This window comes from Fistularia commersonii, chromosome 3, assembly GCF_037954325.1.
Source record: "Fistularia commersonii isolate RoL2024-O1a breed Wild chromosome 3, RoL_Fcom_v1.0, whole genome shotgun sequence".
NCBI classification, from domain to species: Eukaryota; Metazoa; Chordata; class Actinopteri; order Syngnathiformes; family Fistulariidae; genus Fistularia; species Fistularia commersonii.
Window position 1 is genome coordinate 2,777,421 of NC_141286.1, and position 19,352 is coordinate 2,796,772.

Genomic DNA, 19,352 nt, shown 5'->3' on the forward strand with positions numbered 1-19,352 from the left:
AGAAAAAAAAACAGCAAAATAAAAGACAAAAAAAAAAAAAAAGGGTATAATAAAAACTGATGTTCAAATTGCAAATTTTTTTAATATTCATTTATCTATTTGGCTGGTTGGTTTCTTGTTTGTTTATTTATGAATAGCCAAGGTATTAGCTGGATTTTAAAATATATTTAGTATTTATATTTCGTATTTACGCTATATTTCTCAGGGACTAAAAACATAAATCTGCTGCGCGACTAGAATTTCTTTACATCCTCCTAATATCCCTCATCATCGAGCATTTAAGATATTTGAAGGACATAAAATTTTGGAAAAGCTGACTTAACCGGCCGTGAAGGAAAGACAATGACTCAGTGGAAGAACGTGCATTTTGCACAAGATGTCACAAGTACTATAAAGAAAAAAAGATGAAATTTTAACAATTCATAACTGAAATGTTATTGAATAATTAAATGAACTCGGGCACACTGATGACACAGATGACATTCTAGGGAGGTTATAACTTCAGGATATGCAGACTCCATTTTTACCTTTGCCCTTTAATAGTGCACGGATGTGACAAAGCTGCAACTATTTCCAATCCTCAAAAGGAAAAACTTGTACGCATGCATTTGTAAAGATGTATAGACAAATATCGTCTCCTCCTGGGAGGCCCTTTAAGCTTATAATAAGAATCCAACTTGCATATCTTTCAAACATTTTCACCCAAAATTAACCACGATGGCATTTCCCAGGCTCGAAATTCTTATTTTTTTTCCTTCATAGCAATGGAAACTAAAGAATAATCATCCACATCCATTTAATGGAGTGACCTTTGACCTCTTGTTAAGCTCTGCTATGCTTCAAGGAATTTTATAGGACTGTCTGTTGTGATCTGAATTTATAAAATTGACAGATGCAACTGATATGATCTTGATTTTTTTTTTTAACTACCTTTAGAAAATATGAAATGTAGTGAAATATAAAAACAGAATTGAAATATAAAAAAAATGAATCATTATTTCAACCGGTCAATTCGACCAAATCAGTATTAACCAATTGAAAATATTAGCAGGCACCCCTTTAATAATACATAAATAAATTCATTATGAACAAGAGGTACAAGCCATATTACTATTATTAAAAACTCAATTGTCAGTTTAGCTGAATCCCGAGCCAGCTACTTTATGTAGCTTTTTTTCCTTTTGGTATACCAAAGAATTTTCAAATTTAATTTGTTTTAGTTATTTCTTTATAAGAAATATCGACATCATTCAGTCACCCTGAAGAAAGGACATGCTGGCACTGGGGTTGGCAATTCAGCTTCACAGCAAGAATGTTCCTGGCTTGATTTGGACACAAGGCCTTTCTTTTTTCGTGTTCAGATGTTTGACCCACGTCAGTGAGGGTTTCCTCTGGAGGCTCCAATTTCCCCTGTTGTCCAAAAACATGGAGTGGGTTAAATGGAAGCTTCAAACCAATCTCTCTCTTCAAGATAAGCAGAATAAATGCATTGAATATGCATCTTTGTTCATTCGAGGGCAACTCATGACGCTTCTCACTTGTACACTTTGGAACGTGCTTTATATGTATATGTATATGTATATGTATATGTATATGTATATGTATATGTATATGTATATGTATATACATATATGTGCGTGCATATGTATATGGAAATGAATATGTATATGTATATGGAAATGCATATATATGTATTTGTATATGTATATGTACAGGCATATGTACATGAATATGTATATGGAAATGTATATGTATATGTGTGAGTGTATATGTATATATGTATATGTACATGCATATGTATATGTACATACATATGTATATGGAAATGCATGTGCATGTGTATATGTATATGTGTATGTATATGCACATGTATATGTGTATGTTTATGTATATGAATATGCATATGTATATGCCGATGTATATGTATATATGTACATGCATATGTATATGGAAATGAATATGTATGTGTATATGGAAATGCATATGTATATGGAAATTTATATGTATATAGTACATGCATATATATATGGAAATGTATATGTATATGTGTGAGTGTATATATATATATATGTACATGCATGTGTATATGGAAATGCATATGCATATTTATATGTATATGTATATCCACATGTATATGTATATCCACATGTCTATGTATATGTATATGTATATGTATATGTATATGTATATTGTTCTTGCCTCTGCAACCTGTGTCCAAGCAAAAATTTAAGATAAACACTCACTGAAAGCTCTTTATCATATCAAACCATAGTCGTGCCCTCAAGAGTGCACATTCAACTATGAGAGTAGAAAACAATGACAAAAATAAAAAGTGAGCAACAAATGATACATAGACAGTGTAGTAAGTGGTAAATAGGAAAAGAGTTACGAATATAACAACAAAATATAATTAATGTTAGGTAAAGACATAAAAAACTATTGTGAGTAAACAGCCCAATTCTGAAAATGCAAATCACGCCCTACATATCCTGTGCTCAACAGTGAGATAATCACTTGATCTTAAACTCACACTAATAAGCGCAAAATTTAGAAAGTCAACAAGAGCACATAATTCAGTGTTTATCACATTGAACTCACCTCCTTAAACTAAACTATGTTTACGAGGTACAGCTACAAGGAATAAAAACAGGCCAACTAGTTCTGGCACTTAGCAGCAGAGCCATAAATTTCCATAAACTGGAATATAGAATCCAAAAATGTGTGTGATGTTACGAACAAGGGAGAAATCAAATAAATAATTCATGTTATGTATTTACTGTACATATGGAGACAGAAAATGTAAAATAGTGTTTGCATGTGTGTGTGTGTGTGTGTGTGTGTGTGTGTGTGTGCTTGAACATATAAATTGACTTGCTTTTTTGGTAACTCGCTCAAAAAGTGAGTTTGCTTAATGCTAATTTCCAAACCGTGGGATGACGTTTAAATTCTAGTTCAGGTAAAGTAGTAGGTTTTGGGTTAACAAGTTAGTCAGTATCTTTTCCAGATACGATTGAAAATGTGACCAAAAAGACAAACAGACTTATAGTTACATAGATTTATGGGATGTTTGTTTATTGTGTCTCTACCATCTCACCCCTACCTAATCAATCCCCCTGGTTACTATTCCGCGTGTTGTCTTACGGTCACAATATGTAAGGTTATATTTATTTATACATACTGAAGATACGCCGTTCCATTATTACTTGAACAAAAGTATCCGAATCCCTACTCAAAAAAAAAATCCTCGGGTATATTATAATATTTTAGGCTCCAGTTGTGACTAAGTAACAAAAGTAAGTTTCTGGCTGAATCCTGGGAGACATGTTTTTTTTTTTATTTTTTATTTTTTTCAGGATCTAGAACTGAGCCCATGTTTTTTACAACGTTAATATCAAAATCTTTTACCGAGAGGAAGTGGCTCATTCCTGAAATACAAGCCATACAATCAGAGCCAGATAGACATAGTAGTGATGATTGTATGTATTTTTTTTTTTGCTGTTGTTTTGTATTGTGCATAGTATATATTGTATATTATATATACATAAAAGGTATATTGGTGCTCTCGGACGCGCTCAGTGGCAATCTAGTTCTGCGTGTGTTCTGTATTTCTGTCGGCAGATGAAGGCGCAAACCAGTGAAGGCAGGTCCGCACATTCCTGTACACTAACGTTCATTAGTATTCATGAATTTCAATATGCAGAATATAAAAGTGAGAAACTCCATCCATCCACACGCTGAGCAGCGGTAGACTCTCTGACACATTGTGCTGTCTGAAACACACACACACACACACACACACACAGCTTTGACACACTCAATATAAGGTCAGAATATAACATTGCAGCCCAGAGAGAGATGAAATGCGCTTGATTTAGGGTTACTTTCTTGCTCTTTTTTTCCTGCCTTCTGCCATTTGTAAAATCCCTGTCAGCCGCGACATGATGTAAAATTATGGAATGCAGATAAAATGGCATTTTTATACTATTCTTATATTCATTTACAATTTTCTTGTTATTAAAAGGGACTTGAATTTGACAATTTGGGTCATAGAATAATATCTGCGTGGATGCAAATGGGATTTGATTTGCCAGCCTATACACTGTATGATGCAATATGATTTTAAGAAGAAATTAATATTGAGAACATTGAAGTTGTAAAGAGAGGTATTTTTCCTCTGTCCTACAAACGCTACCTGATGAGTCATCCCTGCTGCAGGAAGCTCAGACATTCATCTGCAAGATATTTCAGTCCTCAGGTTTTTCTCTGAAGACTTCTGACCTCCCTGTTAGCTCGCTGCTATATAATCACAGATATAATCTCAAACAGAAAGTAGAAAATGAAAAAAACGTAAGTACTACAAACCCGCCTTTAAGGATAAAATGAATACATATATTCAGACTTGAATATTTGCCAATTGATACTGCCAAATGTTATATTAGTTTTATCAAATTCCTTCTTGCATTCATTTTTGAGGGGATATTCAATGTTGAATGACAACTTTCATTGTTATTTAATATTGAGAAGGTTTTCCCTGACAGCTTAATGTCAGTAAACTCAGTGCATTATGTGATATGAGGCATTCGATGAAATTTCAAAACAAGATTAAACTTCTTTATGAAAGAAAGGAACATCTTGCATGTCTCCTTTCCGGCTCCAAAGTGCATACATGTCACGAAATGGTCCAATGAGTTGGAGCACCAATGAAATTGGTCCATTGGCAACTTACCTGGTGGTGCAATGAATAAGGCATCTGACTGCGGATCAGAAGACTCTAGGTTGGACTCGGAGCTAGCTTGAGCAAAGTATGTTATTGTCCTTGTTTGCACAAATCTGTTGTCAGGTGACTTCTTCTACTTCGTACCTCAGTGATTCCTCAAAACGCTCAGCTTCCAGACTTCCTTCTTTTTAGTCAATTTGCTCTGTTTGCATTTATATGAAACACTTCAAACCCAAGGAATCCATCAGTAGGAACCAAGAGGTCAAAGCAACAAGTTGGATCACCCGTTAAAATTCCTTGGTGTTTTCAAAAATAGTGCATGTTTTCAAGACCTTTGCATGGCCCTCCATGTGCTGCACAAGAAATGCGAGTACTCTGGAAATGGACTTCATTCCTTGATACAACACAAACATGGGGACATGGGATGGTTTTCCTTAATGTGTTCCTTCAAAAAAGCCCTTCCTGTCTTTGGGTGCCATAAAGTACCACTTTACTCAAATTTCATTATTATTCATTGTGGTTTTTGTTATGTTTATTTTTTTTTTTGACCATTCAAAGCAGCTGTTCCCAGCAGGGCTAGTGGCGCAATGGATAACGCGTCTGACTACGGATCAGAAGATTCTAGGTTCGACTCCTGGCTAGCTCGAGCGAAACATCCTTTTGTCCCAGTTTACTCAGATCCTCCAGCAGCTTCTTGTACTTCATAAGTTTCACGTTTGACTTTTATCCCAATTTGTGCAAATCTGTAATCCAGTGGCTTCTTCTACTTCATACCTCAATGGTTCCTCAAAATAAGCAGGCCAATGCAACATCATTCCTATGATTAATTGATTAATTTTCATTTTATCACATTTACATTACTAATCAGTTGTTGACACAATCCAAGTGATGTTTGCTGCTACGTCAGCCATGATCGTATAGTGGTTAGTACTCTGCGTTGTGGCCGCAGCAACCCCGGTTCGAATCCGGGTCATGGCACTCCTGCTTCAGGAAAAAGATACTGGAAAAACAAGCTGCCTGTGAACCTTTCCTGATGTTTAATTTGATCAATATTCAAATTTGATTCAGGATTCCTCCCTCCGTATTGTTCGTTCACATCCACAACTTTTAAGTGTAAAATTGGGGTCACTCATTTGTATCCTCTCAGAAAAATGATTAAACTTTAAAGAGAACTAAGAAAGAAAGCTCTACAACATCAGACGTCGGAGTGGACTACCCTGACTCTTAAACCATGAGATAATGAGAATAACTTCATGGAGTAGATTTTATGTTCGTGTTTTCAAGAGACAGCACTGAGCCCTGTTTGATGCAAATTTTCCATGCATAGCAGGGCTAGTGGCGCAATGGATAACGCGTCTGACTACGGATCAGAAGATTCTAGGTTCGACTCCTGGCTAGCTCGAGTGAAATATGCTTTTGTCCAGATTTGCGCAAATCTGTCGTCCAGGTGCTTCTTTTACTTCATATCTCAGTGGTTCCTCAACACATGTAGGAGCTTTAAGACTTCCTTCTTTGTAGTTGAATTGGTCACTTTGGATAATTTTGGAACATTTCACATCACCCAGGTTTAAAAGCCAAATACTGCATCAGTACGAAAGAAGTTATGTTTGCTGCAACATCAGCCATGATCGTATAGTGGTTAGTACTCTGCGTTGTGGCCGCAGCAACCCCGGTTCGAATCCGGGTCATGGCACTCCTGCTTCAAGACAGAGAATCTGAAAAACGTTATAGAGACTCCTGCTCACTGCTGTCATATCAGCATTCCTCTCAGTGTATGTCCTTTTCATGTCCATGACTTCAAAGTGGTGTCACTCAATTTTTCCTTTCAGAAAAATGATTTTAACTTCAATGAATACATAGAAAGAAAGCTCTACAACATGAGAAGTCACACTTGACTACCCTGCCTCTTTAACCATAAGAGTAGATGTCATGTTAGTAGATTTCAAGAGTAGATGTCATGAGTGTCAGCAAATTAGGTCAACCAGACCTTCTTTTTCAAATTACTGCACTGACTTAGGTACATCCAAATAGCATATTGTCAGCAGGGCTAGTGGCGCAATGGATAACGTGTCTGACTACGGGTCAGAAGATTTTAGGTTCAACTCCTGGCTAGCTCGAGTGAAGCAAGCTTTTGTCTGGGTTTAAAACCATGGCTTTCCTTGGATTGCACAACAAATGCAAGTACTTGAAAACCTAAAGACTGCATCAGTATGAAAGAAAATGTCAAAGCAACAAGTTGGACCACACATGAAACTGTTCTTGGTCTTTTCAGAAATAGCATGTTTTCAAAAACCTTTCCATGGCCATCCTTGTACTGCACTAGAAATGCAAGAACCCTGGAAATGGACATTGTTCCTTGATATGATACCAGTATGGGTACTTGGGATTTGGATTTTCTTTCATTTGGTTTTCCTTCAAGTGGTCCTTCAGAACAGCCTAACTTGTATGTCAGTGACATACATTACCTCTTTATTTTTGTTCTTTTTAATTTGCTTATTCAGCATTTTGAGCTCATCAGCTGTTGACACAATCCAAGTCATTTCAGATGCTACATCAGCCATGATCGTATAGTGGTTAGTACTCTGCGTTGTGGCCGCAGCAACCCCGGTTCGAATCCGGGTCATGGCACTCCTGCTTCTGGGAAAGGATGCTTATAAAGCGAGTTGCGTGAGAACCTTTCCCTTGTTTAATTTGATTCAGGATTCCACTCACCGTATTTTTTGTTCACATCCACAACTTGTTAGTGTTATAGTGGTGTCACTCATTTTTACAACATTAGATGTCGGACTGGACTACCCTGACTCTTAAACCATGAGATAATGAGAATAACTTCATGGAGTAGATTTTATGTTTGCGTTTTCAAAAGACAGCACTGACTTCACTTCGATGCATTTTGTCTGCAGTCAGCAGGGCTAGTGGCGCAATGGATAACGCGTCTGACTACGGATCAGAAGATTCTAGGTTCGACTCCTGCCTAGCTCGAGTGAAATATCCTTTTGTCCCAGTTTACTCAGATCCTCCAGCAGCTTCTTGTCCTTCATAAGTTTCATGTTTGACCTACATCCCAATTTGCGCAAATCTGTCATCCGGCGGCCTCTTCTACTTCATACCTCAATGGTTCCTCAAAATAAGCAAGAGAATGCAAGAACTCTGGAAATGGACATCATTCCTTGATACATACTCTTAAAAACAAAAGGTTGGAGGCAAATCATTTCAGTAGTTCCCTTTTTTCAATTTCCAAATTAGAATCAGCATTCACTCATCGTATTCCTGTTCACATCTTCCAATTCGCAGGGCTAGTGGCGCAATGGAAAACGCGTCTGACTTCGGATCAGAAGATTCTAGGTTCGACTCCTGGCTAGCTCAATCTAAACATGCTTTGCTTTGCTCATATCTGTTGTCCACTGGTTTCTGCAACTTTATAGGTTTCATGTTTATAGTTTGACACCATCAGTATGATAGATGAGGACAACACAGCAAGTTGTACCAGCCATCAAATTGTCCTTTGCATTTTCAGAAATAGCACATGTTTTCAAGACCTTTGCATGGCCCTCTATGTGTCGCACAAGAAATGCAAGTACTCTGCAAATGGACTTGGTTCCTTGATACAATACAAACATGGGTACATGGGATGGTTTTCCTTTATGTGTTCCCTCAAAACAGCCCTACCTGTCTATAGGTGCCATAAAGTACCACTTTACTCAAATGTTATTATCATTCATTGCTTTTTTTTTTTGTTGGATCATTTTTTTAAACCATTCAAGTGTATGACATCTGCAGGGCTAGTGGCGCAAGTGAGGCTCGAGTGAAGCATGCTTTTGTCCCAGTTTACTCAGATCCTCCAGCAGCTTCTCCTACTTCATTGGTTTCATGTTTGACTTTTGGCCCAATTTTCAGCAAATCTGTATTCCAGGGGCTTCTTCTACTTCATACCTCAGTTGCTCCTCAAAATAAGCAGGCCAATGCAAGAACTCGAGATGGACATCATTCCTTGATATGATATCAATATTGGTACATGGTACCAAATATTACCGCTTTACTCAACTGCCCTGGTCATTCTTTATCTATTCATTTTTATTTTAAAACATTTTTAACATTTTGAGCTTATCAGTTGTTGAGACAATCCAAGTCATGTCTGCTGCTACATCAGCCGTGATCGTATAGTGGTTAGTACTCTGCGTTGTGGCCGCAGCAACCCCGGTTCAAATCCGGGTCATGGCACTCCTGCTTCAGGAAAAGTCCTTTGAAAAACAAAAGGTTGGAGGCAAATCATTTAAGTTGTCCCCTTTTTTCAATATCCAAATTAGAATCACAATTCAGCTGATCATTTTCCTGTTCCCATCTACAAAGTTGCAGGGCTAGTGGCGCAATGGACAACGCGTCTGACCTTTGGGTCAGAAGTTTTTAGGTTCGACTCCTGGCTAGTTCAAGCTAACCATGCTTTGTCTCAGTTTGCTCATATCTGTTGGCCACTGGTTTCTTGTACTTCATAGGTTTCGTTTGCATAGTTTGAGAAAATAAGGGAAATCAGACTTGCTTTTACAAATGAGGTAAACCACACTTGTACATAGGATAACTTATAAGAGTGGAACCTCAGTGGTTCCTCGAAATATGCAGGGCATCACCCATGTTTAAAAACTAAAGACACTGTCAGCAGGAAAGAAGAGGCCAACACAGCAATGCTGGAAATGCACTACGTTCCTTGATACAATACAAAAATGGATACATGGCATGGTTTTCCTTTATGTGTTCCCTCAAAACAGCCCTACTTGTCTGTAGGTGCCATAAAGTACCACTTTACTCAAATATCAATGATGGGATCCAACCCATCATTTCCCCGTTCACAAGATGGTCAGGGAGAGCTTCCAGATGACGAGACGACTGCAGCTCATGTGATCAGGCACAAATCTGTTGTCAGGTGACTTCTTCTGCTTCATACGTCAGTGATTCCTCAAAACGCTCAGCTTACAGACTTCCTTCTTTTTAGTCAATTTGCTCTGTTTGCATTTATATGAAACACTTCAAACCCAAGGAATCCATCAGTAGGAACCAAGAGGTCAAAGCAACAAGTTGGATCACCCGTTAAAATTCCTTGGTGTTTTCAAAAATAGTGCATGTTTTCAAGACCTTTGCATGGCCCTCCATGTGTTGCACAAGAAATGCGAGTACTCTGGAAATGGACTTGGTTCCTTGATACAACACAAACATGGGGACATGGGATGGTTTTTCTTTATCTGTTCCCTCAAAACAGCCCTACCTGTCTTTAGGTACCACTTTACTCAAATATTATTATTATTCATTGTGGTTTTTGTTATGTTTATTTTTTTTTTGACCATTCAAAGCAGCTGTTCCCAGCAGGGCTAGTGGCGCAATGGATAACGCGTCTGACTACGGATCAGAAGATTCTAGGTTCGACTCCTGGCTAGCTCGAGTGAAACACACTCTCTTTGCAGTTTAATCAGATCCTCCAGCAGCTTCTTCTACTTCATAAGTTTCATGTTTGACCTTCAACCCAATTTGTGCAAATCTGTCCTCCAGTGGCTTCTCATACCTCAATGGTTCCTCAAAATAAGCAGGCCAATGCAACAAGTCAGGAAATGGACATCATTCCTTTGTATGATATCAATATGGGTACAGGGGATTTGGAATTTTAGTCATTTGGTTTCCCTTTATGTGTTCCCTCACAACAGTCCTAACAGCCATACAATGAAGCTTTACTTGAATGTTCTTCCCATTCATTGTTATTATCATTATTTTTTTATAGTCATCATTTTGGGCTTATGAGCTGTTGACACAATCCAAGTAACATGTGATGCTGCATCAGCCATGATCGTATAGTGGTTAGTACTCTGCGTTGTGGCCGCAGCAACCCCGGTTCGAATCCGGGTCATGGCACTTCTCCTTCAGGAAAAAGATTCTGAAAAACAGAAGAGTGAGTCATGCTGACTTGGATTTTAAGTAATTTGGTTTACCATTATGATTTCCGTCACAACAGTCCTACCTGTCTGTAGGTGTTGCACATTACTCCTTTACTCAAGTGCTGCTTTCATTCATTCATTTTTTTTCTTCTTTTCTTTTTTTATGCGTGTTTGGAGCTCATCAGCATTTGATGACACAATCCAATATCAATATGGGTACATGAGAGTTGGATTATCAGTAATTCTGGTTTCCCTTTATGGTATCCCTCACAACAGTCCTAACAGCCATACAATAAAGTTTTACTTGAATGTTCTTCCCATTCATTATTATTACCATTATTTTTTTAGTCATCATTTTGAGCTTATGAGCTGTTGACACGATCCAAGTAACGCGTGGTGCTACATCAGCCATGATCGTATAGTGGTTAGTACTCTGTGTTGTGGCCGCAGCAACCCCGGTTCGAATCCGGGTCATGGCACTCCTGCCTCAAGAAAGGTTTTTCAGAACACAAGAAAATGACTCCAAGTCACTCCTGTTATTCAGTCGTATGAGAATCCAAATTTAAATCAGGGTTTCGCTCAGCGTATTTATGTTATTATAGTAGGTTTCATGTGTATAGTTTGATGCTTCCTCTTGATGCCGGATGCTTCTTCTACTTCATATCTCAGTGGTTCCTCAACATATGTAGGAGCTTCAAGACTTCCTTCTTTGTAGTTGAATTGGTCATTTTCTATCATTTTGGAGCATTTCACATTACTCAGGTTTAAAACCCAAAGACCGTATCAGTATGAAAGAAAATGTCAAAGCAACAAGTTGGACCACACATCAAACTGTCCTTGGTGTTTTCAGAAATAGCACGTTTTCAAAAAACCTTTGCATGGCCATCCTTGTACTGCACTAGAAATGCAAGAACCCTGGAAATGGACATCGTTCCTTGATATGATACCAATATGGGTACTTGGGATTTTGATTTTCTTTCATTTGGTTTTCCTTCATGTGTTGCTTCACAACAGCCTAACTTGTATGTCAGTGATATTAATTACCACTTTATTCGACTGTTCTTGTCATTCATTCATTTTGGTCTTTTTAATATATTTATTCATCATTTTGAGCCTATCAGCTGTTGACACAATCCAAGTGATGTTTGCTGCTACATCAGCCATGATCGTATAGTGGTTAGTACTCTGCGTTGTGGCCGCAGCAACCCCGGTTCGAATCCGGGTCATGGCACTCCTGCTTCTGGGAAAGTTTCTGGAGGCAAATCATTTAAGTTGTCCCCTTTTTTCCAATATCCAAAGTTGAATCAGGATTCAACTCATTTCCCTGTTCACAAGAGCAAAATTAAAGGGGTAGTGATGCATTGGGAAACGCGTCTGACTTCAGATCAGAAGATTCTAGGTTCGACTCCTGGCCAGCTTGAACTAAGGGTGCTTTTGTCTGACTTTCCTCATATCTGTCATCCACATGTTTCTTGTACTTGCATTTACAAATGAGGTAAACCACACTTGTACATACGGTAACTTATAAGAGTGGTTCCTCAATCTATGCAGGACATCACCCAGGTTTAAAACCTGAAGACACCATTGGTAGGAAAGAAGAGGCCAACACAGCAAGTTGGACCACCCATCAAATTGTCCTTTGCATTTTCAAAAATAGTGCATGTTTTCAAGACCTTTGCATGGCCCTCCATGTGTTGCACAAGAAATGCAAGTACTCTGAAAAATGGACTTCGTTCTTTGATACAATACAAACCTGGTTTTCCTTTATGTGTTCCCTCAAAACAGCCCTACTTGTCCGTAGGTGCCATAAAGTACCACTTTACTCAAATGTTATTATTATTCATTGCTTTCTTTTTTTTTGTTGTATCATTTTTTTTAACCATTCAAAGTGTGTGACATCAGCAGGGCTAGTGGCGCAATGGATAACGCGTCTGACTACGGATCAGAAGATTCTAGGTTCGACTCCTGGCTAGCTCGAGTGAAACATCCTTTTGTCCCAGTTTACTCAGATCCTCCAGCAGCTTCTTGTCCTTCATAAGTTTCATGTTTGACCTACATCCCAATTTGCGCAAATCTGTCATCCAGTGGCTTTTTCCACTTCATACCTCAATGGTTCCTCAAAATAAACAGGCCAAGGCAACAAGTCTGGAAATGGACATCATTCCTTGATATGATATCAATATGGGTACATGGTGCTAAACATTTCTGCTTTACTCGACTGTTCTTATCATTCATTATTATTATTTTATCACATTTACAACATTATGCTAATCAGCTGTTGACACAATCCAAGTGATGTTTGCTGCTACGTCAGCCATGATCGTATAGTGGTTAGTACTCTGCGTTGTGGCCGCAGCAACCCCGGTTCGAATCCGGGTCATGGCACTCCTGCTTCAGGAAAAAGATACTGGAAAAACAAGCTCCTTTCCTGATGTTTAATTTGATCAATATTCAAATTTGATTCAGGATTCCTCCCTCTGTATTGTTTGTTCACATCCACAACTTTTAAGTGTAAAATTGGGGTCACTCATTTTTATCCTCTCAGAAAAATGATTGAACTTTAATGTGAACTTAGAAGGAAAGCTCTACAACATCAGACGTCGGACTGGACTACCCTGACTCTTAAACCATGAGATAATGAGAATAACTTCATGGAGTAGATTTTATGTTCGTGTTTTCAAGAGACAGCACTGAGCTGTCTTTGATGCAAATTTTCCATGCATAGCAGGGCTAGTGGCGCAATGGATAACGCGTCTGACTACGGATCAGAAGATTCTAGGTTCGACTCCTGGCTAGCTCGAGTGAAATATGCTTTTTGCGCAACTCTGTCGTCCAGGTGCTTCTTTTACCTCAACATATGTAGGAGCTTTAAGACTTCCTTCTCTGTAGTTGAATTGGTCAATTTGGACAATTTCCAGGTTTAAAAGCCATATACAGCATCAGTACGAAAGAAGTCATGTCTGCTGCTACATCAGCCATGATCATATAGTGGTTAGTACTCTGCGTTGTGGCTGCAGCAACTCCGGTTTGAATCCGGGTCATGGCACTCCTGCTTCAGGGAAAGGTTTTGAGAACACAAGAGAATGACTCCAACTCACTCCTGTTATTCAGTCGTATGAGAATCCAAATTTAAATCAGGATTTCGCTCAGCGTATTTATGTTATTATAGTAGGTTTCATGCGTATCGTTTGAAAAATGAGGTAAAACTCACTTTCTGTTTCAAATGACAGCACTGACTTGAGATGGTTGCATCCAGAGATTTGCTGTCTGCAGGGCTAGTGGCGCAATGGATAACGCGTCTGACTACGGATCAGAAGATTCTAGGTTGGACTCCTGGCTAGCTCGAGTGAAGGACGCTGTTGTCCCAATTTGGACGAATCAGTTGTCCAGTGGCTTCTTCTACTTTATACCTCTGTAATATGCATGATGTCATTCAGTTTTAAAACCTAAAGACACCAACAGCAGGAAAGAAGAGGTCGAAGCAACAAGTTGGACCACCCATGAAATTGTCCCAGGTGTTCCTCAGCCATGATTGTATGGAGGTTAGTACTCTGCAGCTGCTTCAGTGACAGTAGCGTTACCGTGCTTGATTGGCCAGCAAACTCGCCTGAACCTAATTTAGAAATGATAGGGTTCTATGAAGATTAAGATGATAGATACCAGACCCAACAATGCAGAAGACCTGAAAGCTGCTGTCAAAGCAACCTTGAGCAGCGTCACTAGATGATCATCTCCATTCCAATTCATGTAAAAGGAGTCCCAAAAAAGTATTGAGCGCAAAGAAATTTTAATATTTTTCAGAAACAAGACATTTGTCTTCAAAATATTGTTGTTTATATCAATAGTTTGTAATTTTCTGAGACACAAAATGTTCGTTTTCATAAGCCACAATCATCGAAATGTCAATAAATACAGACTTAAAAAATGTCAATAAGCGTTTCACTTTCCAAAATGAGTGCCAAAAAACATTGAATTTTTATCATGATATTTTAATTTTTTTTCGATGAACCATGTTAGTATCTGGGTGGGTGCAAACTATCTGCACTCTCCACTTTCAACTGTCAGCCTGAAGAGGCTCTCATAAAGTTATCACTAGAAAAAAGGGGGCTCTTGCCTCACATCGTCAAATAGAACTGGCAGCCTAAATTGGTATGTTTTCCGTTGATTTCCCATCTCAGGGAGAAATACTGCTTGACAGAAATAACTGGTCCAAGAACCACTCATATTAGCAAGCTGCACAAAACACCCGTTTCTTCACGCCAATAGCCGTAATTACTGCTTTTCTGTTTTGTTTGTTTTTGGGTGGGAGTTCCTTTTTGAATCAAATAAACTGCGGTTGTTATTTATTCTAACTGTAAGCAGCCCAGCGACTCAATACTCCCAGACATTCTTGTTCCTCTATATCTATCTGTCTTATTGTCAAATCAGAATCCAGATAAGAAAACAAGATTCATACTGATACATATATGCTCATATTTTTTGAAGCCATTAAAAATGAAAATGAACAGAGCAGAGCCCTGGGTTACTGCGTCTCTATTATTTTCAGTCTCCCTGATAAATCCTTCCATAAACTCCAGCTTGTACAGAATTCTCCTTCAGATAACGTCTGTACAAGATGTATCCTACCTGTGGACTTGTACCTCCGCTTTCTGTCCCCGCCTTTTCTGGAAAGATGTATTCATTACAGACATTTTCATCCTTTTAGCAAAGCGATACCGAATGGATACCAAACCTTCCCATCACTTCTTCAAAACCTCGATTTCCTCTACTATCTCATTCCAGAAATTCTCCTTTGGGGCATAGGCACTAACAACAATGAGCATCACACAGTCTACAGTTTCAGACTCATAAATCTTTCCGCCACTCTTTTCACCTGCAGAACATTCCTAACAAATTTCTCCTTCATGACTGCGACTCCATTTCTCTTCCTGGCAGTACAACTTAAAACCTGCTCCTCAGCTTCTAGCCTTGCTTCCTGTCCACCTGGTCTCCCGGACACAGAGTACATCTACCTTCCTTCTTTGCCGACCAACTCTAGCTTTTCCCGTTCTCATCCCAGTATTCAAAGTCCTTCCTCTCGGTCCCAGACTCTTGCCTTTCCTCTTCCGTCTCTACTACTGAACATGCCGTCCTCCTCTCAATCTTGGACCCACAGTACCCCAAATATTTACTCCTGAGGTTAAAGGTACCAGTGGTGGTCGCCGTTAACCCGGCCCTGGACCGATCTGGTGTCGGTTTGAGTTGCACATTCGGTTTCTGCACAAGTTTTTTGCCGGATGCCCTTCCTGACTCAACCCTCTGCACTGGTTCGACTTTGGAACTGGTTCAGACATCAACTAAAATGAAGGAACATGAATGTTCATGTCTATGGAGGTTCTCAGTCATCCAGGTCACTGTTTTTCCTTGTCAAAATCTTTTGGTGGCGACATGACAAGAATTTGGTCCCTTGAAGGAAATTTAATATCTATTCCAGGAGGCTTCTTCGTATCTACTGAACTGTGGGTAGTTTTCTGTAAATAACCGTCAGGGTTGGGGGGGGTTTAAGTTGCAATGGCTTGTTATGTTAATGTAAGTTGTTTTGCAGAAACTAGGTTAACCGGGGTTGTTGTGCTAATGGGAGTGTCGTCAGGGGCAACAAAGGTAAAACTTGCGTTGCTGGGGTTGGAACTGCCTGGCTGGAGGCCAAAAGGAAGACCAAAGAGAAGATTTATGGATTAAAATTATTTGAAATAATGAATATATAGCTCTAACAGATCTACTGTGCTATAAGCCTGGGCAGCTAGTCCTCAACTGGGTGTTAGCTTAGCATCCAGGATCAATTTGCAGCGCTCTTATAGAGCAGTATGAATCATTTACAGCCGATATATTGCGGCCCATATTTAGTGGCTGACCTACTAGGCTTCGAACAGGCACAAGATCTATAGAAAAGGATTAATTATGCTTTTTTTTCTTCAATGGGCTTGCAAAGTAATAATCATTATCCTAAATATCAGAAGAAACCATAGATGTCTCGATGTCCCCTACATAACGAAGCAATGGTGTGAAAAGTGCACTGTTTAAAACAGAAAAAAAAAATATCTATATAAATAAACAAATCAAAAATTGAATTTATGTGAGATTTAAATATCACCTTAATCCTTTCAGGGGAATTCTGTGACCTCCACTTCTGTGCTTCGATGTAAATTCGTCAACCACATTCTCCATTAGTGAGTAGCATGTCAGCGTCAGATAATTAGCTTATTCACTGGATGAAAGGCTTTCAGTTTGTGATTAAATATTCCCTCCCAGCAGGTGTCCGTATAGTTAAGTGAGTGCAGTCAAAAGTACAGAATACTTCAGGGAAAACAGACATTGCTGAAAATGGTGCTTTTATTTTGCCTGTTCACCCACCTGGTGAAATAAAGTATTGAAACCTGGCCACGTAATTATACTGGATAAAGTGTTAGAAAGTGTTAGAAGTGATGAACCTTTTTTTTTGTTTGTTTTGACAACATGAGGGGGGGCGGTCAAACTCTGGTTTCTGTTGGTCAACATTTGAGAAAATAGGACAATTTTAGCAGTAATCCAACACAATAGCAGGTCGACTTTAAGATCATCCATTACCCTTTCAGAAGATCTGAATGGATCTAAGGGTTTTTCAGAATTGCTCCATCCGAAGTCTTACATTAGCCATTTCTTCTAAGAATGGTAACTGGGCATTTGTGTACCATTTTGAATTAAGGCTACATGCTATTTTTATAACCAACATTTCATTGCGTTTATGAGGCCGAGGGTCTGGGAATTATTAACTTATTAACACATTCATAACATCAAAAACACTGACATGATGGAACAGATCAATGTATTTTGGAAATCCTATGTTAAACATAATTAAGTGCTATAAAATGTTACTTTAAATTGTATACACAACAGGCTGATACTTAATGTTAATTACATTACATTAAAAGCATTAAAATGCGAGTTCATTGGTTTAAAAATGTGCTTCAAAATATCATATAGAAAACCACAAAATATGCCAACACACTGTAAAAAAAAGCAAAATATGGCAGTGACTAGTGGATTAACAACATTTCGACATATGTCGATTTTATCCCGGATTTTGTAGATCGCATGTTAATTCTCAACCTTGACGTTGTAACGAGGACACGGCAATATAGGGCATGGTCCCGATTCCTGGAGTGTATCTCCTGTATATAAATCAAACCCATCTATTTTAAACAACAGGTGCTGGAAGACCAACATCTCTCTCAAGCATCTTCATAGTTCACGCGAGAAAACAGGAAATAGATCCCACAGGCATCGAAGAGGAATAACAAGAGCGCCACCCAGCAAAGGAAAGCTTTGATAGTTAAGTGAGTTTAACTGCAATCATAATCCAAAAACAAAAAGAGACTGGTTAGTTTAGTTCAGGGTGTAATAGCAATATTCAAAGTATAATTGTTTGTAATCGTCTTGCAGCTGCACACCAATGACTTTAGATGATTGAACCAAAAAATTCTGTGTCGCACTGTTTTCATGACCGCTAAGTAGAAATGTCATCCGAATAAAAGTGATAAATATCGTCAACTATGATCGGAGGGACTTTTTGGGCGACCTTAGTGGAGGAAATGAGCGACGTGTGATGGAACGACGTAAAGATTACAAAATTTTCAATTATTGATGTTTTTAAAACTATCTCAAAGCTTTGAGGCCATCATATCCCTTCATATCCCCGGCCTTTTTTAAAGTAATTTCTTTCAATTCTCCCAGAGTGGAATGCCGATAAAACCCCTGGAATCCCTGAATCATTCATATATATGAAGTGTATTCTCATTTTCATTTGTTTGCAGCTTGCTTCCACATGTGAGCATGATCATAAAATGATATGTGTGAGCATACACTACCAGTACTTCACGCTGGAACCACGACAGAACGATAAAATAAGCCTCTGCCTCACATCCCGGTACCTTCACCCATTAATTGCTGAGACATTGATTATTTCCAGTTTGTGCCTGAGGTAATTGAATGAGACTGCCGTGAATTGGCAGTAAGTGTTGTAATTGCCGGCGAATGTGCCAGCTGGTGTACGGCGAAGGGGGGACTCTTCCTCATTTACAGCTAAGAATCTCATTACCGTCCTGCAGCCGCTGCTGATACAACAGTTTTGGTTATTAACTGTTTATCTACATTTGAAGATCTCGATAGATTTCATCTCGACGGATATGGCTAATTTGATATTTATATCTTCATAAACAGTTTCTCTTGTACAGTTGAATCACTTTTAATTGAACAACACGGTTGTTAAAAATATAGTATATCGCATCACATTTGCATTTAGCTTCTAGTATATAAATAAAATGCAACCTGTTTTTTTTCTCTCCATACGAGAGACAGATTGCCTCGAAAGTGGGTCGGCTGAGACTCGGACGCACACGTTCAAGTCTGATATTCATACGGTGACGATGAAGTCCTAAATTGACATGCTTGATTGTCAGTGTTCAGTTAATCTATGTTGCAAGGTAAAAAATAAAGATGTTAAATAAAGTCCCCGTGCATTTGCCGATGAATTTCGTAGCTTAAATAACTTTTCTGATCTTCCACAACCAAATTACAGCCTCCTCGTTCCTATCCTAAAAAAATGTTTATTTTTTCTTTCAGCATTGTTGCTAAATTTGAGCCAATTCCATCTTATAAAAAGTCATCCATCGTTCCTCCTAATATGTATGTCTTTCAACTAT

At 38.6% G+C, this 19,352-nt stretch overlaps 16 non-coding genes across 16 annotated transcripts; all 16 read left to right on the forward strand.

Annotated features, from left to right (window-relative positions):
- Positions 1-5,290: 5,290 nt before the first annotated feature.
- Positions 5,291-5,363, forward strand: trnar-acg (transfer RNA arginine (anticodon ACG)). Its single transcript has one exon. It is a non-coding gene; the product is annotated as a tRNA-Arg (tRNA).
- A 260-nt stretch (positions 5,364-5,623) lies between these two features.
- Positions 5,624-5,695, forward strand: trnah-gug (transfer RNA histidin (anticodon GUG)). Its single transcript has one exon. It is a non-coding gene; the product is annotated as a tRNA-His (tRNA).
- Positions 5,696-6,046: 351 nt separating this feature from the next.
- On the forward strand, positions 6,047-6,119 carry trnar-acg (transfer RNA arginine (anticodon ACG)). The gene has a single exon. It is a non-coding gene; the product is annotated as a tRNA-Arg (tRNA).
- Positions 6,120-6,338: 219 nt separating this feature from the next.
- Positions 6,339-6,410, forward strand: trnah-gug (transfer RNA histidin (anticodon GUG)). The gene has a single exon. It is a non-coding gene; the product is annotated as a tRNA-His (tRNA).
- An 863-nt stretch (positions 6,411-7,273) lies between these two features.
- Positions 7,274-7,345, forward strand: trnah-gug (transfer RNA histidin (anticodon GUG)). The gene has a single exon. It is a non-coding gene; the product is annotated as a tRNA-His (tRNA).
- Positions 7,346-7,626: 281 nt separating this feature from the next.
- Positions 7,627-7,699, forward strand: trnar-acg (transfer RNA arginine (anticodon ACG)). Its single transcript has one exon. It is a non-coding gene; the product is annotated as a tRNA-Arg (tRNA).
- A 311-nt stretch (positions 7,700-8,010) lies between these two features.
- Positions 8,011-8,083, forward strand: trnar-ucg (transfer RNA arginine (anticodon UCG)). The gene has a single exon. It is a non-coding gene; the product is annotated as a tRNA-Arg (tRNA).
- Positions 8,084-8,866: 783 nt separating this feature from the next.
- Positions 8,867-8,938, forward strand: trnah-gug (transfer RNA histidin (anticodon GUG)). The gene has a single exon. It is a non-coding gene; the product is annotated as a tRNA-His (tRNA).
- Positions 8,939-10,074: 1,136 nt separating this feature from the next.
- trnar-acg (transfer RNA arginine (anticodon ACG)) lies at positions 10,075-10,147 on the forward strand. Its single transcript has one exon. It is a non-coding gene; the product is annotated as a tRNA-Arg (tRNA).
- A 393-nt stretch (positions 10,148-10,540) lies between these two features.
- On the forward strand, positions 10,541-10,612 carry trnah-gug (transfer RNA histidin (anticodon GUG)). The gene has a single exon. It is a non-coding gene; the product is annotated as a tRNA-His (tRNA).
- Positions 10,613-11,042: 430 nt separating this feature from the next.
- On the forward strand, positions 11,043-11,114 carry trnah-gug (transfer RNA histidin (anticodon GUG)). Its single transcript has one exon. It is a non-coding gene; the product is annotated as a tRNA-His (tRNA).
- A 680-nt stretch (positions 11,115-11,794) lies between these two features.
- On the forward strand, positions 11,795-11,866 carry trnah-gug (transfer RNA histidin (anticodon GUG)). Its single transcript has one exon. It is a non-coding gene; the product is annotated as a tRNA-His (tRNA).
- Positions 11,867-12,539: 673 nt separating this feature from the next.
- trnar-acg (transfer RNA arginine (anticodon ACG)) lies at positions 12,540-12,612 on the forward strand. Its single transcript has one exon. It is a non-coding gene; the product is annotated as a tRNA-Arg (tRNA).
- Positions 12,613-12,948: 336 nt separating this feature from the next.
- On the forward strand, positions 12,949-13,020 carry trnah-gug (transfer RNA histidin (anticodon GUG)). The gene has a single exon. It is a non-coding gene; the product is annotated as a tRNA-His (tRNA).
- A 342-nt stretch (positions 13,021-13,362) lies between these two features.
- Positions 13,363-13,435, forward strand: trnar-acg (transfer RNA arginine (anticodon ACG)). Its single transcript has one exon. It is a non-coding gene; the product is annotated as a tRNA-Arg (tRNA).
- A 472-nt stretch (positions 13,436-13,907) lies between these two features.
- trnar-acg (transfer RNA arginine (anticodon ACG)) lies at positions 13,908-13,980 on the forward strand. The gene has a single exon. It is a non-coding gene; the product is annotated as a tRNA-Arg (tRNA).
- The last annotated feature ends 5,372 nt before the right edge of the window (positions 13,981-19,352 follow it).